This window comes from Vulpes lagopus, chromosome X (genome assembly GCF_018345385.1).
Source record: "Vulpes lagopus strain Blue_001 chromosome X, ASM1834538v1, whole genome shotgun sequence".
Taxonomy (NCBI): domain Eukaryota; kingdom Metazoa; phylum Chordata; class Mammalia; order Carnivora; family Canidae; genus Vulpes; species Vulpes lagopus.
The window spans coordinates 5,855,716-5,873,704 of NC_054848.1; the positions used below are offsets into that span (position 1 = coordinate 5,855,716).

Here is a 17,989-nt window from a genome sequence, read left to right on the forward strand (position 1 = left end):
CATTTTTAAAAGATGTATCTCAGTCTTTGCTTTGGAGGCTCTGCTTTTCTGACCTATGAGACAGGAAGCAGCAAAAGAAAGAAAGATCTTTACACCTACTTTCATGTGAATCAACAGACCTGTGGTGTTCTAGCTAGTTCTATCAGGTGAAATCAGTGGAAATTGCACACAACTTACAGTAATAAGTTAGCTATTAGTTTTCAGAGGAAATAGGGTGAGGAGCAGAGAGGAGTCATTGTAGGAACTGTAGCTGGAAATCATTTCATGTGGAAGGGCTTCCCATTGGTTTAAGCTGAAATCCATTCCTACAGAATATGCCAAAATGGACATACTACCTTTAAACGGATATTCTAATTCTGGAGTTATCCTCAGAAGGCCACTCATTAAGATCTTTTCTTTGTTTTCCAAAGTTACTGCATGCAGCAGGAAGGATGACTTTTTCCCTAAGTTTGAATGTTCCAAAGAATGCAATTTTAAGAGCACTCGTAACAAAGCTCTTGCAAAGCTCATGATCCATGTCCACTAGCAAATCCCTCTTTGTATCACACCCAAAACTCTCCTCATGCTGTTTTAAACCTGTCCTTATCTTTTGAGCTCCATTTACAGAGCAGCTTAGCCAGTACTGATATAATATCACCTCTTAACTTGGTTTGTTATAGTGCCTCAACCAAGAGCCAAAGAATTCAATGCTAGGTGACAGCATCATTTAGAAAGAAAATTATTCTCACTTAAGCTGTATACCATAAAGTTTCATCTTAACTGATATAAGATCAATATGACTATTTAGCATATTATGTAAAGTTAGCCTTTCCTTACATAGTGTTTTTACCATTAGACAGTGTGAAAATAATGATCAAATTTAATGGTTACTATATGGGACTTTCTTAGTTTAGTTTGCTGAGGAGATGTACCCTGAGATGCCAATTTGCATGCAAGAAGTCGAGTCAGGAGTAATCTCAGAATCGACCTATGAGAGGACCAAAAGCTGAGCAGTGATGCATCTGCCAACATTCCCAAGGGGTGGGAAAATGAGTGCCCTGGTCCTGAAGGGGATCTGAGAGGCACATTACAGCATCCTCCACAGGACAGAGGTGCCACAGAATGATATATTAGTCAGGCTAGCTAAATTATGCTGATTAACATGTAATCCTAATATTCTAGTGAGTACATACAAGAATGTGTTATTTTACTCATATTCTCTGACTGACACAGAGGGCTCTACTCATTAAGGTTACCTGAAGACTAAGATTGATGGAAATTCCAAAATACCAGGTATCTTTATGATCACTTATGTAGAAAGAAAGAAACATTATGAATCATGTACTGGTTTGAAGTACCTGGAAGTGAGTCATGGTTTTTCCAATCAATTTCACTGGCCAAACTGCGTCACATGGCCATGCCCAAAATCCTACATAGTGCCCAGAAATAGGGGAAAAACAGAGTATCTATGACCTAATGACCACCATAAAGGAATGACCTAGCCTGGGGTCCAGAGATATAAATTGCCCATTTGAAATACTGTGATACTTTTTGTTCATCAGTGTACATTTATTCTTTAATTACAACTAAAGAGCCAGAAGGAAAAGTACATTTGAAGAACTGTAACCTCTCAGTAATAAAATTGCGAAGCTAAATATTTCCATAAAGCATTCCAACAAAGGAATCATAAGAAACCCCAAAGAAAGCAAGAATTGATGGCATTTAAAAAGAGACTGGAAACTTTGTATATTCTCTAATGTTTTATCAATTTTTTAAATCCCTAAAGTTATGAGCATAAAAATCCTCAAAACAAAAGCGTCTCTCTGTTTTGGACTGGCACAGCAAAGAAACGAGACAGTACGTGCTTCTCTATCCCATTAAAGAGTACAGAAGAACCCTCAGACTTAATGAGTGATAGGATATACACGAATATATTTTAAAAAGGGTGGGGGGGGGACTTGATCTTCTGCAAGGAAGAAAGAAAGCCTATGGTTTTGGAACTAACAATATGTGGCTGTCACAGTAGCTACAAGCATATATCACAGGTTGCCTTAAGATTGTGTATGTGTGCTGTGTGTGTGTGAAGTATCTATGTGTGTGTGTATGCACACAGAGCAGGCAACTTCCCAGCAGCATTCAGACAGCCAGTCTACTCATGAGCTAAGGGCCTGTTATAATTACTTCTATATACCTGCTTTAAAAACTTGAGAGGTCTCTTTAAAAAAAACTGGTGCTGGGAAAACTGGACACCCACATGTAAATAAATGAAATTAGATCCCCATCACACAATACTCACAAAAACTAATCCACAAAAATGGATTAAGGACTTAATTGTAAGATCTGAAACTAAAACTCCTAGAAGAAAACATGCTTCATGGCACGGGTTTAGGTAATGATTTCTTTTTTTTTTTTTTTTTTTAATTTAATTGCATTTCAGGTGTACAATGTAGCGACTCGATGAGTCTCTATGGAAGCAATCATTTGTTGAATATGACATGAAAACCACAAGCAACGGAAGCAAAAATAGACAAATGGAACTACATAAAAGTAAAAATCTTACGCATAGCAAAAGGAAAAAGCCAAAAAAATAAAGAGGCTACTTACTGAATTGAGAGAAAAATATTTGCAAACCATGTGTTTGACAAGAGGTTAACATCTAAAATATATAAGAAATTCCTATAACTCAAGAATTAAAAAAATTATTTTTAAAAAATAACCTGATTTTATTTTTATTTTTTATTTTAAAAATATTTTATTTTTATATTCATGAGAGACACAGAGAAAGAGGCAGAGACACAGGTAGAGGAAGAAGCAGGCTCCCCCTGGGGAGCCTGACGTGGGACTCAATCCCAGGACCCCGGGATCACAACCGAGCCAAAGGCACACGCTCAACCACTGAGCCACCCAGGTGTCCCAATAACCTGATCTTAAAGTGGGTAAAGAAACTGGATAGGCATTTCTCTAAAAAAGACATATAAATGGTCAACAGGTAATATGAAAGGGTGCTCAATATGACAGCATCAGGAAAATGAAAAATCAAAACCACAGTTAGATACCACCTCATGCCTGTTAGGATGTCTACTGTCAAAAAAAAAAAAATAAAAGATAACAAATGTTTGGAAAGATGCAGAGAAATGGGAACCCGGTGCATTGCTGATGGAAATGCTGCAGCCACAGTGGAAAAGAGTATGGAAGTTACCTTAAATTTTTTTTAAAAAAGAACTGCCATTTGATCTAGCAATCCCACTCTGAGTCTATATCCAAAACCCCACTTCTGGGCATACATCCAAAAGAAATGAAATCTGGATTTCAAAGAAATATCTACGTTCTTGTGTTCACTGCAGGCAAGATATAGAAACAACCTAACTGCCCACCAATAGATGAATGGGTAAAGAAAATGTGATGTAGACATACAACAGAGTATTACACATCCTTTAAAAAAAAAAAAGAGTCAATACTGCCATTTGTGACAACATAGATAAACCTGGGAGACATTATGCTAAATGAAATCAGCCATTCACGAAGGATTGTGAATAGTACACAGCAGGATTCTGCTAGTATGAAGTACCCAGAGTAATCAAACACATAGAACCAGTGAGTAAATGGTGGTTGCCAGGGCTGGGGAAATAGGGAAAATGGGCAGCTGTTCTTCAAAAGGCATAGAGTTTCAGTTCTATAGAATGAGTAAGTTCTAGGGATCTGCTGTACTACATTGTGCCTATAGTCAAAGATACTATATTGTGCACCTAAAATGTGTTGAGGATAGATCTCATGTCAAGTGGCTTACAACGGTTACAAAAAAAATGAGAGAATTTTCTGTTGTCAATTAAAAAAAAAATCAAAATACATTTTTGGAAAACCAAAAACAGAAATCCACTAAGCAAAACTATTTCAGGCTTGCAAAGTAATTACCTGTAGACACTTGAACATATTATCCTGGACTTCCTGAGGAATGGACTGATAGCAGTTGGAGTCCTGTTCAGGCTTTACCCCTCACCTGCTTTCTCATCCTTCTGATGGACTTGGCTCCCCAGTGACCACAGCAGGGACACTGGCTTCTGTCCTTGCTCAGGACAGAAGTTATGCCTGAAAGTTCTTAACTATGCTTGCTGATGTCGCTACTGAGAGCCTCAATTTTCCACTATGTTTCCCTATCTGCTTACTTCTACCCTTCTGTGATCCACACCAATCCTTCAACACAGTTTACTTTCCTCATGTTGACTATTAACACCCACTTCCTCTAGGTGTACTGGGTATTGCACAAAAGAAACACTCTCTGTAGGTCACTTATAGCAGCATATAATTTCCTGATAGTCCCATTCCAAAATAAAATATATATGCAAATAAGTCTACATACACACATTTCAGCAATTGCTTTTTTCCCAAAGTGCATCCTTTGATTCCTCAATTTCTTCCCACTTGAGGGAGTCAGTAAACGTGGGACGGTGAAGAATACATATTTCCGTGGTGCTAAACTTCAACACAAATTTACTTTTTTCTTGCTCTTTTGTAGGAAAGGCTAACTAGAATCATTAATCATCATGTTAACATTAGGCATCAAAGGAACAGTTTAAGGTAAGGAGCAATAAAAACATAAATGAATATTTTATTCATTCAAGAGTTTCCCCCTTGAGTTTTCTGAATTGTTCATTTCCCGAGTCAAATGCCAGGCTGCATTTCCCAGTTTTCAGCAATGAGAAATGGCAGATAGGAAAAGGACCTGTATATGTCATAAATGACAACCATACAAGACTATGCTGAAGGTTTTAAAGTTAATATTAAAGGTTTGAGGGTAATTTTATGTTTAGCATATAAACCCTAGTTTTATAATCTGAGAGCAAGTAACTAGCCATTCTGGACATTTTTTATAGATTTCATCTTAAATATAGTTCCACCAAAAACTGCTCTGTTTAAATTGCCTTAACATCGTCTGTGAATTGTATTCACTTGACAAAAGCATGTGAGGAGTTTAAAGTATAATGATTTTCTAAAAATACTGATGATTTGCACATTCTTTTCCATCTCAGAGCAATTGGATTTATTACATATTTTTACCCACTTGTCAGGCATGGAGAAAGTGGCTCGCAAGAACTCTCCAAGTCCTATTGTGCTTTTAAAATAAAATGATCAAACCAAAATCTAAATTTATAAATGGAAGCACAATGCGTATGCTCTCAATGAGACAATCGAATCCATTCTTCCTTTAAATCAGAGGATCAATTCATGTTCTCTAACTGTACTCATCAGCTTGCATTTCAGCCTTTCAGCAAATGGGGTTGTGGCAAACATCTTGGCCCAATTTCTTTGGAGAGTAGAATATATTCCTTGCGTCTGAATGTATAGATTACCCGTCCGTCACTATTACAGCACGTCCTCACATAGACATTTGATCAATAGCACAAAATCTCGCTCACTTGTCTTGTCACAAATCATCGTAAATTGCTTCTAAATGTAACCACACACGATAATGAAGAGAAAAGAGAGAAATATATGTATTCTCCAGTAGGCAGTCTGTGGGTTGTATCCATGTGAAAATACAGAAACACCTTTGTCTTTAAATGTTGCATATAGAGGTAAAAGCTACGTAAGTTCTTTATGCAAAATGGCTCCCAGATATGTGTAACTGAAACACCACAGCTAAGTAAATTTAAAAAGTGAATCTAAATAGTTTAGTCATTTATGAAAAGATACTTTTCTCCAAGAGTATTTTATGTAGATTTGCACGTTTCTTTAGATTCTAAAAGAGAGGGATATTAGTAACTCTTCCCAAGTGTGATATTAAAAATATTTAAATAGGGGGATCCCTGGGTGGCGCAGCGGTTTGGCGCCTGCCTTTGGCCCAGGGCGCAATCCTGGAGACCCGGGATCGAATCCCACGTCGGGCTCCCGGTGCATGGAGCCTGCTTCTCCCTCTGCCTGTGTCTCTGCCTCTCTCTCTCTCTCTGTGACTATCATAAATAAATAAAAATCAAAAAAAAAATTAAAAAAATAAAAAATAAAAAAATAAAAAAATAAAAATATTTAAATACCAGCCTGGTGTGAATACCAACCAGTGAAAAGGGTCACTGTCAACTCACAGTGGCCACAGATCATGGTAAGCTACACCAAGAGACATCAACTGACAACCAGCTCTGCCTAAATCATAGGAATAATAAGGGTCGGAGATTACAAAGCAGTGGCCTTAGCAGAGCCTAGCACACAGGATGCATCCAAGAAAATGTCAGTTTGAGCCAAATCAAGTTTTCTGTCATAAACACTTATATCATAGTTCTGAGAAGCTTCCTCTAAGTATGAAATATCCTAATTACTATAGTGTCTACTTGATATAAAACTATCTTAAAAATGGGTATAAAAATATCAGTATTTTGATCATTTATTTATAATCCAAGAGCAGGAATAGATAGAAAGTTCCACATCAGTACAGACCATAGTCAGAGATGCAGGAGAGATTCTCTCTCTCCTCTCCCTTCTGATCCTCTCCCCCATGGAGTGCTCTCACTCCCGCTCAAATAAATTTAATTATTTGAGAGAGACAGACAGACAGAGGGAAGGAGTACCAGCAGGAGGAGCAGAGGGAGAGAGACTTAAGCAGACTGTGCTGAGTGCAGAGCCCCACACATCTCACAACCATGAAATAACGACCCCAGCCAACACCAAGAGTCAGCCACCCAACAGACTATACCACCCGGTGCCCCTAAATATATAAAAATCTTTTTTTTAAGGAATGATTGTTTTCAAAAACACTCAGATCTATTATATAACGTACATATCCACACTCTTATTTTCCAAAATGCCAGGACCTGTAACTGTCCCAGTTGCTATGGAAACAACAAAGATCTTGGATGAAGTTCATACTCTAGAGCTTTGGGGAGCACACAGCCAGCAGCTGCAGGAAATCAGAAACTCATTGCCATACGGATTCTGCAGCTGCTAGACCAGGAACTTAAAGAAGGCAGAAGGAAGGAGGGCAGAGTGGAGAGAGAACTCTTTGTTTTCTATTGAAAAGAGGGGAAAAGCCAGTGACTGATCTAAATGCAATTACAGTGCTTAATGAATGCACCCTAGCCTACAGTATTTTAAACCATCTTAAATGGTTGGGAAATTAATTCTAGCATGACTTTAGTCAAAGAATATTATGTGATGAATTCACACTATCTGCTATCAGCTGAAATAACAGCAGGGAGATGAGTAAATAGGTCAGATATTCTAGGCCTCATCTCCGCAAGGATAAAATTTGGTTTGAGTCTTGAAATGGGCATTTGGGGAGGAAAATCCAACACTTCCGATTCTTGATGTAGAAATGCCTTGGAATTACAGACTATTAGAGCTGATAAAAGACCTTAGAGGTCCAAAAGCACCACACCTTCTTGTTGCCCACATGACAAAATTAAAACTCAGGGAATTTAGATGGTTTTCCCCATAACCATTACTGTGTAGTCCCTTAAAGCAATACAAGCTGCCCTCCTGTGTTGGGAAAAGGATGTTCTTTTCAGGTGCTCCAAGTCTAAGTATTCATGACAGATGAGTATTTCAGCAGAAACCCCTGGCCCACCTGGAGCAAGAGCTTTACTCCTTAGGACTGAACCAAAGTTGGGCACAGAATGGAACCGATTAATAAAGTTCATTACCGTTATTAGTAAGCACAAACTTAGTTAAAAGACAACTAATGACTGGTTAATGCAAATTAGAAATAATGGACAATTATAGTTATTTATATTCTCCTACCTTATGTTCCACTTTGTCTCATTAGCATGAATTAAAAAGTTGCTTTCAATGTAATTTTCTCTGTTTTTGGAAGATTTATTTATTTCTTTGAGACAGTGGGTGGAAGTGGGGGGAGGAGCAGAGGGAGAGGAAACCTCAAGCAGATTCCCAGCACAGCTTGGAGCCCCACACACAGCTTGATCCCAGGACTCTGAGATCATGACCTGAGCTGAAATCAGGAGTTGGCTGCTTAATGACTGAGCCACCCAGAAGCCTCTCAACATAATTCATATTTTAATGGCCACACTGCTCCATTTCTTAATTACATCAAGAATTTTCAGCACTCAACCAGTAGTACAATGTATGTTTTCTTATTATATACTTCCACTCCTATTTTCTTCTTTTAATACTACTTTCCATTTATTGAGCAACTATTCTGTGTAATGCATTGTGTGAGTCACTTTATTAACACCATTTCCTACTCTTAAAGCTATCCCAAAGGGAAGGAGTTATTAGTCCCATTTTTTCTATGTATGATTTTGTTTTCAGAGGGATTAAACAACCAGGCCAAGATTGCAGTATGAGGGCAGTGCTACAAATTCAAATACAGAGCCCTCTAGCTGCAAAGCCAGATTTCCCATATAGTACAGCTTCCATACTTTGTCAGTACCTCCAGCATCGGAGAAAATTAATTATTTACTTATTTGGAAAAGATTATCCAGAAGCCACCTAACACATCATCATAATGGAAAGATAATTAAAGATCATGCTACAAGTTCCATAAATGCCGATGAACAATTAAGACTTCCAAAGACAGCTAGAAATTGGAAGCTGACCTGCTATACAGCTTGAAAACAGTTCCAGGTTACCTAGTTGAAAAGAAAAACTGGCAGTTGATGGTTACAGAATGTCTGGAGTCATTTCAAATCAGCCTCACGGAGGAATAAGACATGAAACCCTCTGCAAATAGGCAAATATTGATTAAGGATATTCCAGAGCAAGACCCAGATCTATGAGATTAACAGAACACAAAGGCTAAAGAAACACTGGCATTTTTCCCTCAAACAGTTTTGATCAATGATTTTTCAAAAGAGATAGCCAGAGCTATGATGGGGGATTTGAGTATCAACAAAGTCTGTCCTTTCAAACACCAGATGCTCTCTTTCCTTTATCTTCTGTTCAACCCTGAATTTTCATTCCTAGGAAGACTGCATAGTCAGCTTCAAACCTATCCCCTTTGGCTCCTGCCTAACTCCTTCACCAGAAAACATACTAGAAAAATGCTATCTATGACTAACAATATTAATGTCAACATGCGCACATTACAGATTAATGAATACACAGAGGGTCCTACAGCCACTAAGTCGTAAGGCCTGATGTTAACCACAATGTATCTACGTTTTACACTTCCCCCGTTGTCTCTCTGATAAATTACCACAGCCCTAAACAAATAGGTATCATCCTCTTTTATATACATCCTTCTACCTGAGTGAGGCTGGGCAGAGAGCTAACCAGGCCAGGGAAGATGCCATAGATTTAGGCAGGGGTCGGCAGACCATGTTTATGGACCAAATCCAGCCCACCATTTCTTTTGGTAAATAAAGTTTTACTAGAATGCAATCACACTCATGAGTTCACATCTTGTAGATGTGGGTGCCTTCATATTACAATGAAATAGTTGGGACATAAACTATATGGCCCACAAAGTTGAAAATATGTACTATCTGGACTTTTACAGAAATAAATGTGCTAATTCTTGCTTAGGACATGGAAAGAGAAGACACTGGTCCAAACATGATAAAATCAGGTGTAAATAGTCAATAGAAAATCAGAAATCTAAACTCATAAATGCAGATAAAAACAAGGGAGAATGATATCAATAAAATGGCAGAACTGTGGGAATTTTTCTGCCACCCTCTCTAAAAGGACACCAATTCTGACAATCTTTCAGATGAGAGTACCTTTGAAAGTCTGGGAGTCCAGCAGAGAAGTTCCAGCGCACCACTGAAGAAAAAAAAAAAAGGAATCCAAGATTAGACAATGAAGAGGGTATGAGATGTGACTTTACCCACATCATCTTTCTTTAAGACAGCACACCTCGGTGCCAAAGGAGCCCTTCTTGGCCTGTGATTGCTCCCAGGGCGGAAAGTGAGGGCATGTGAATGAGTGCCCAGTTTCCTCAGCTGTGAAGAACACTGCCAAAGAGGCCCATTTCTTTCTTGCCCCACTGAGAGTACCGAGAGGAGCTGCATGAGTGGGGGACAGGGAGCAGCTGATAGAACAGCAGTCAGGGCTCCCATGATCACACTATCCCCCCTTGCCAGGTGTAGGGGTTGGGGCTCTCAAAGAACATCGAAGGGATATAGTCCCTCCTAACCACTTCACAGACACCAGGAGAAAGCCCGCAAATAGCTGCTGAGGCAGTTCATTTGTTAATCTCCCCAAATGGCCCATGGGGTACCCCTAATGCTCTATACCCACACACCCACATCACAGTAGCTCCTTCTGTGCACCGCTGACAGCGGCCAGGGTGAGATTCTGTAGAAGGCGCTAGCTGGCCCAACTCTGGGATTGAAAAACAACACACAAACTTGAGCATTTAGCACCATCTGGGGAGATAAAACAGCCTGTCAGCACCCAGCCTGGCTTTGCAGGGTCAAGAGAAGGCATACTATCTCAGAATTCCCTAAGAAGGAACAAGAAGTGTGGAATAGGCACATCCATAGAAAAGGTCTGAAAAAGCCTCAGAATGTCTATCAGGCTTGACAGAAGCTATTTCTCTTCCAAAGCCAGTAAAGACTGGAGGAGGTGACTGCTTCTTCAAATATAAAGACAGCAGTGCAACACTTTGAGGAATATGAAAAATCAAGGAATTTTTGAAAAATCAAATTTTGATTTTTCAAAGGAATTTTGATTTTTCCTTGAAAAATCAAGGAATCAAGACACAGTGCACAGAGCACAACAGTTTTCCAATAACTGATCCCAATGAAATGGAGGTCCGTTATTTGCCCAATAAAGAATTCAAAATAGTTGTTTAAGGAAGCTCAGTGAGCTAGAATAAAACACAGAAAATTCAATGAAATCAGGAAAACAACATGCAAACAAAATGAGAAGTTTAACAGAGCGACTGAAATCATAAAAAGAAATTCTGCAGCTGAAGAATACGATGAATGGAATGAGAAACAGGAGAGAGAGCTATTTCATGGAAAGGTATTTAAACACCCAGGACAGCCTGTGTTTTGAAGGCATTTCTTTTGAAGGGAAAGTAGTTTCCACATCCTCTAATTGGGCTTCCACTGACATAGCTACTCTCTGGAAACTGAGACCATAATGAATGTGAAACAGAACAATGGAAAGTGAAATCCTAAATAATGCCTTTGCTGCACTTGTTCTTTCATGTGCAAAGTGAAATTGTGTGTATTGATGTTCAATTTAGACGCATGTATTTGTGATATATGTGTGTGTATTTGTATCCATACACTGATATTCAGGTGTCTAAACTAATATTGTATGTATATATACATTCTAATAAAGAAAAAATTCACTCACGTATGAAAGTTTTTGGCTTTTTTTTTGTAAAAGACATAGTTTAACTGTGTTATTCCAGAATACAGGTTGATTTTCAACAAGTACACTGGACATTTGTTCAACAAGTGTGTTGATTTGTTTGACAAATATACTGGATGTTCGACAAGTATATTCAACAAGTACATTGGACAAGTACTGTGTGTCAGGCATGATTATAGGGTCTATAAATACATTAGTGGGGGAAAAACAGACAAAAAACTCTTTTTTTAAAAAAATTGGTTTACATTCTAGTGGGGTTGGGGGGAGAAACTGACCATACACAAGATTATATTATCTATTGCTGTGGCACAAATTACATAAAGTTCAGTAACTCAAAACAACACACATTTATAATCTCCATTTCTGTGGGTCAGGAGTCTGAGCATGGCTTAACTGCATCTTCTGATTCAGAGCATCTCAAGGGCTGTGATGTTATCTGGTGGCTTGACTAGGGAAGAATCTGCATGAAGTGGTTAGTAGAATCAGTTCCTTAGGAGCTATCAATCTGTACCTCAGTTCTTTGCTGCTATTCATGGAAGGCCATCGGAGTTCGTCATCACACAAGCCTCTCGAGCATGGCAGCTTCCTCTATTTAAGGCAACAAGGGAGGTTTTTCTAACAAGACAGAGTCAAGGTCTTTTGATAATCCAACCATAGATGTGACATCCCATCACCTTTGCTGTATTCTATTTTTGGGGGAATTAAGTGTCACATCCCACACTCAAAGGGTCAGGATAACACAAGGCTATGACTCTCAGGAGGCAGGGATCATCCAGGATCATACGTAAGGTCTGCCTACCACACTGGGCCAGAGCTCATAGAAGCTGGTGGGCCACTGGAAGGAATGTGGAATTTACCAGGATGTGGAAATTGATGCTACAATAATTCATGAGATGCAGCTCAGGATCTAGAGGTGTGATATCTGCTGACAGTGTTAACTTTGCAGCCACTCACACTGTCCCTCATGAGACCCCTCAACCTCCTTATCTCATGGAGGATGGCAGTGCTGATTTTTCAGTTTCCTATACTGCTCCCATATCCGTTGCAACTTGTCTTGATGCTTTAGGCTTGCTCACAGTCACTCATCATCCCTCCCTGCATCACCTCTTTATATAAATTTCCTCCAGTTTTTCTTTCTACCTATAGCTCTCCTGCTGAGAGTCACCTCTTCGTTAATCATAGTCTTCTTTTCTCTTTTGGCCAACAATATCACTACCAGACTATCGACACCATTAATTTATTTATTAGCTTGGTAAGTGAGCCTTTTCATCCAGTTCAGAATAGGGGAGATGGAAGTACCACAACTAAATTAAATTGCAAGGTTATTCTCTGACATTTGATGCATGTACTAAAGGTTACTGAAGCAGAAAATCAGTGACCATGACTTCTGTTTTGCCTGTCAGGAACCGAGGCCAAACTGCTGTTTGCTGATGGGCCCTCTCAGTTCTTGACAGAGCTCACATACTACCTCTCCACCTTGCTTCTCTTTTCACAAACCTCTACACATATGTTCCTGATCTCCTCAGAAAGTTGGATCCATCGTTCAACAGGCTAACACTCCCTGTTACAATCAGTTTTCTACATGAATCTATAATTCTCCCATCCAATCTCTCTTTCAAATGCCCTCCCAGCAATCCCTTGCCCCTTACCTCCATTTATGGACAGCTTCTTCTTTGCTGGCATATGAACAAACTAATAATCGCAAACTTTGAGAAGAATTCTCCATTTTTGTACATAGACTATGTAGCAGTGATCAAGGATAACATCACAATGCTACAAATAAAAATGATTACAGCTAGGTTGTAAAGGAACACCTTTAAATATTTAAATAGATGAGAAGGGAAATCTTAGTTTCTTAAAGTACTTTAAAGCCATATGACCACATTGATCTTAAGGCCACATTTGTTGAGGGAGGAAAAAAAATCATTATGATCTTCTTTCCTTAATAGGAATTTTGCTGTTGATATTTCAGGGAAATATGTTCTCGGAAATTGCTTAAAACACCTTTCCAAGATTTCTCTCCTCATGATCAAAGAAGTGTGGCAATGCCTACCTTTGCCAGGAAGAGTACAATATTTTCCCTCAGGTTTCAAACTCCTTGAAAACCTCTGTAACCTGCTGCTTTGTTTTTATAGTAATCAAAGCTAAATGGGGGTTTAGAGAAAAATGAAGCATGCAGCACAACTGAAGAAATTCCATCTCAATGCTGTACACATTTTCCAAATATTCAACTTTTCCCTCTAGTGTAAACATAGCCTTTATCATGAAATTGAACAGTTTTCTAAATTTGTCTCTTAGGAGCAAGCCTACCCTGCACATCATGGAACATTTTATCCTCCCAAGATAGACTAAAAGCTCTAAATTACTCATTACACAGCTTAACAAAAGAAGCTCATCGTTAGTTAATTGGAGATAACATGGCCTTGTTCCCCGATGCAGATATACTAAAAATTGCTGGTTATTTCTGTAGTTAATTTCTTCTGGAAAAAATTCTCAGTCATAAAATTTATCTTCTCATGATAAAAAATGAGATAGCATGAAATAAATATTCGATTTGGAGCTAAGAGGATGTAGAATACTAACGAGGAAAGAACTAAATTTCTGAAAAACTTGCAAAATGTCAACTGTCCCAAATGATATGCAACCCAGTTATCTCAAAGAAAACTACTTCAGTTAGTTGGGTGAGGCAGTGTTCTGGGTGCAAAATGTAAGGAGGTGCCTGAGGCAAGTGCCCTGCTTGCCTCACTCTAGTCTGGGCCTCAGTTAGACAGAGGAGCTATACTCCCTGAAATGTCCTCTTATCTAATTTTGAATGAGTCATTTAACTGTTCACTTTTTTTGGACTTCTTTTCTACAATCATATTTATTTTACTCCCTGGATCTTTCATGCAATCCGTTATAAGTTAAAACATAGATAGTGGGTTCCTACAGATAATGTATTACCAAAGGGGCATCTTGAGAAAATACACCATTAAGATGTGGGCACAGCTGTAAGGGGTTTATAATCCAATAGAGAAGACACGTATTTCTGCTTTCTAAGAAAATCCTTGTTTAGACCCTCCATTGCCCTTCAAACTAGGATTCTAATTCCTCATGCCCTACATTGCCAACTGTCACCACATCACCTGCTATTAACTTTCTGGTCCATGACAACCACTCTTCCTCACACACAACTACAATGAAAGCCTTGTTAAGCTGTCTGAGGCTTTCCAATTCATTGCAAACCCAAAACTTTAAGCATCATTGAATGTCACTGACCTGAGGCTTTTTACATTATTGAGCATCTCTTCCTTCTTGAGCATTTCTCCTACTGTCACTGTGGCTGGCCCTCAATATTTCTGATCCCTGCTCCGTCTACTTCAATAGCATCCCATCTTTCGGTTCCCATACCACCTTCTTCCTAAATGCTGACATTGTTTATAATCAGAACTCTCTTTTTTTTGTTGCTGTACAAAATTTCCCTGGTCAATCCCAGGCACTTGCAAAAGTTTACTTCCTCAGCATGCACATATGATTTCAAAATCTGTATTTAGGCTGAGCCCTTTGCACTGGAAACCATGTCTTTTTATCTCATTAGGCACATGTATTAAATAACAACTAAGTTCCTAGGCATTGTGAATGCACAGATAAAGCACATAGGCTCTAACCTCAGACCACAACCTGGTGGAGGATGCTGATCATTCCAGAAAAAGTTACAACACAGTCTATGTTATCATTAAGCATGCATCAGTGCTCTAAGGCATTGCTGCTCAAACTCCGATGTGCAACTGAAATACCCGGACATCTTGTTCAAATGAAGATTTGATTCAGAAGGTCTGCCTCGAGGCTGAAGATTCTGCATTTCTGTGAACCTCCCAGGTGATGCTACTGCCAGCATTACATGATATTTGAGTAGTAAAGTTTGGGGAGATTTGAGTAGTAAAGTTTTGGGAGATTTCCCTGACCCTTTGAGTAGTAAAGTTTTGGGAGATTTCTCTGACCCTAACAGTCTATGAAGTCTGGCATAGAAGGGAAGGCAAAGCTGCCTGACCTAAATGTTGAGGATATCCTGAATTTTCCAGAGGAACAAATGAGAATAGATCATTTGGGAAAAGGGAAAAACATGGTAAAAAGAAGCAGACGTGTGTCAGCACAGAGATCTGCGATCCTGTGCCTAGAGCCCACGGCAGCAGATGTAGGAGAGCCAAGTGGGTGGAGTGGGATATGGAGGAGGAGGACCTAGAGCATTAGAAACCACATGATGAGGGTCCTATACCATGTCCTAGAGTAGAGACACCCAGAATGTGATGGAGGTAGCCAGGGAGAGCAGGAGCATTAAAAATCAACAAATATGAGGTTCAGGCTGTGCCGCGCACTTATCTCCAGTGTCCAGGCCTCTTCATACAGACAACAGCTGGCTATGCCTGTTTCCCTCCTTGAATACCCCTCAGGGCATAGCTACTGTGCCTGGCATTCTGATCTGTTAATGGAGTGAACCATTTTCTTAAACCTCTGACTTGCTCAAGACAATTCCTTCAGTGATTAAAAAGTATTTTGATACTTCCCCAAAGACAACAGATTGAAAACAAACCACCAAAACAATCATACAAATTCACACAAAGTAACCTCTGCTAACGAATGAATGAATGGTGTAGGACACAGTACCTCAGGTGCACTCTGTTGAGAGGACTCAGTAGTGTTTAAAGCAGTGTTCCCCAACAGAAATGTAATGTGAGCAACATATGTAATTTTAAATTTTCCAGTAAGTATGTTTAAAAAAGAAACAAGGGGAACTGGGTAGTTCAGTGGTTGAGAGTCTGCCTTTGGCTCCGGTCATGTCCCAGGGTCCTGGGATGAGTCCTGCATCAGGTTCCACACAGTGAGCCTGCTTCTCCCTCTGCCTATATCTCTGCTTCTCTCTCTGTCTCTCATGAATAAATAAAAACCTTTAAAAAATTAAAAATAATTCAAAAATTTAAAAATGAAAGTAAAATAATAATAATAATAATAATAATAATAATAATAATAATAAACAACAGGTTGGGGGTGCCTGGGTGGCACAGTTGGTTAAGCATGCAACTCTTGGTTTTGGCTCAGGTCACGCTCTCAGGATTGTGAGATCAAGCTTGGTTCCAGATCTGCACTCAGATCCAGTCGGTTTGAGATTCTCTCCCCCTCTTCCTCTCCCCACTGTGTGCATGTCCAAGTGTGTGTGCACACACACTCTCAAATAAATAATCTTTTAAAAAAAGAACCAAGTTAAACTAACTTTAATATACTTAACCCAATATATCCAAAATATTATCATTTAAACATGCAATTAATATAAAAAATTATTGATGAGGGATGCCTGGGTGGCTCAGCGATTGGGCATCTGCCTCTCGCTTGGGGCATGATCCCGGAGTCCCAGGATCGAGTGCTGCATTGGGCTCCCTGCAGGGAGCCTGCTTCTCCCTCTGCCTGTGTCTCCACCTCTCTCTCTGTGTCTCTCACAAATAAATAAAAAATCTTTAAAAAAAATTACTGATGAGATACTTTACATTTCCTTTGTCATAAGTCTTTGAAATCTATGTGTTATTTTACACTTATGTCACATTTCTATTCAGATTCACTCTTTTTCAAGTGCTCAGTAGCCCCATATAGCTGCTGGCTACCATACTGGACAGCACAATTTTAAAATGTGTGCAATTAACTCCTTAATCTGTATCCCCAGCTCACTGTATGAGCTTTTGTTCAGGTCATTCCCCTTCCTGTACTCACATGCCTCACCTGAAACTGAAAACGCTGGATTAGATCAGTGTCCTCACATGATAATGCAAAGATCCTAAAGACAACATGTTGTAGCCAAAGGGAAGAGCTGTGTGTGTGTGTGTGTGTATATGTGTGTGTGTGTGTGTGTGTGTGTGTGTGTGTGAACAAACACTGAAGTTTCTGTAGCTATCACCCTGGAAATCCCAATCTTAAAGTATGTTTCTGTACTCTGAAAGGATAAGAGACAGGATACTGAAATTGCTAAGAGTTTCTCAACTCTTAACACTTTCCAGCCATTTATAAGCTTTGGGGGTTTGTTTTTTTGGTTTGGGGTTTTGGAGGAGGTATTTTTTAGAGGGGGTTAGGGGTTTTTGAAGATTCTACAAATGGAAGCAGAAATAAAGCAGTAACTTGTGCATTATCCTCTTGATTAGAACAGGCATGTGCACTGCACTCAGATGGCAGAGAAACTGGTCTATAGTCCAATACCTGCCTCTGCATTATTTAAAGCTAAGTAAGCAACAATCTTGTCTTTGCACATAGAGGAATAAATGTAGTAACAATGAAAACTGTTTTCAACCAAGGTCAGCACCACCACTTTGGAGAATGATGGGAAAGAAAGACTCCATGTTCTTCTTTTTCAAAAGGTGAGTAAAATATACTTGATAGCTTCTTAAGGAAACTGTTATGTTTGTTTTGTTTTTAATGTTCCATTTTAAGGGTGTCTTGTAAATTCCAAACAAATCAAGGAGCCAGTTGGAGGCAAGGGTTCCATATTATTTGATTGTGTAAGCCCAGTGCTTGGCATGGTACCTAGCACTCAATGTATGCTTATCAAGTGCATGAGGTAGTATTTCAATCCTTATCAGATGTTCTCCAATATATGGACTATGTGTGGCAAAGATTAATACTTAAATAATACTCCAAGGGCTGTGCACAGTGCTCCCTAGAAAGTTGAGCATTGGAGGTTTTGTCTGCTATTAAGAGGGAAGTATGAAGAGCTGGGAGG

The 17,989-nt window shown here is 39.2% G+C and overlaps 1 long non-coding RNA gene across 1 annotated transcript in view; it reads right to left on the reverse strand.

The window, feature by feature from the left end:
* LOC121482770 overlaps nt 1–17,989 on the reverse strand; it is a 325,637-nt gene that overhangs the window by 94,176 nt on the left and 213,472 nt on the right. Inside the window, exon 7 of the long non-coding RNA XR_005985619.1 lies at nt 9,645–9,687. This is a non-coding gene — a long non-coding RNA (uncharacterized LOC121482770). The remainder of the gene's footprint in view (nt 1–9,644; nt 9,688–17,989) is intronic.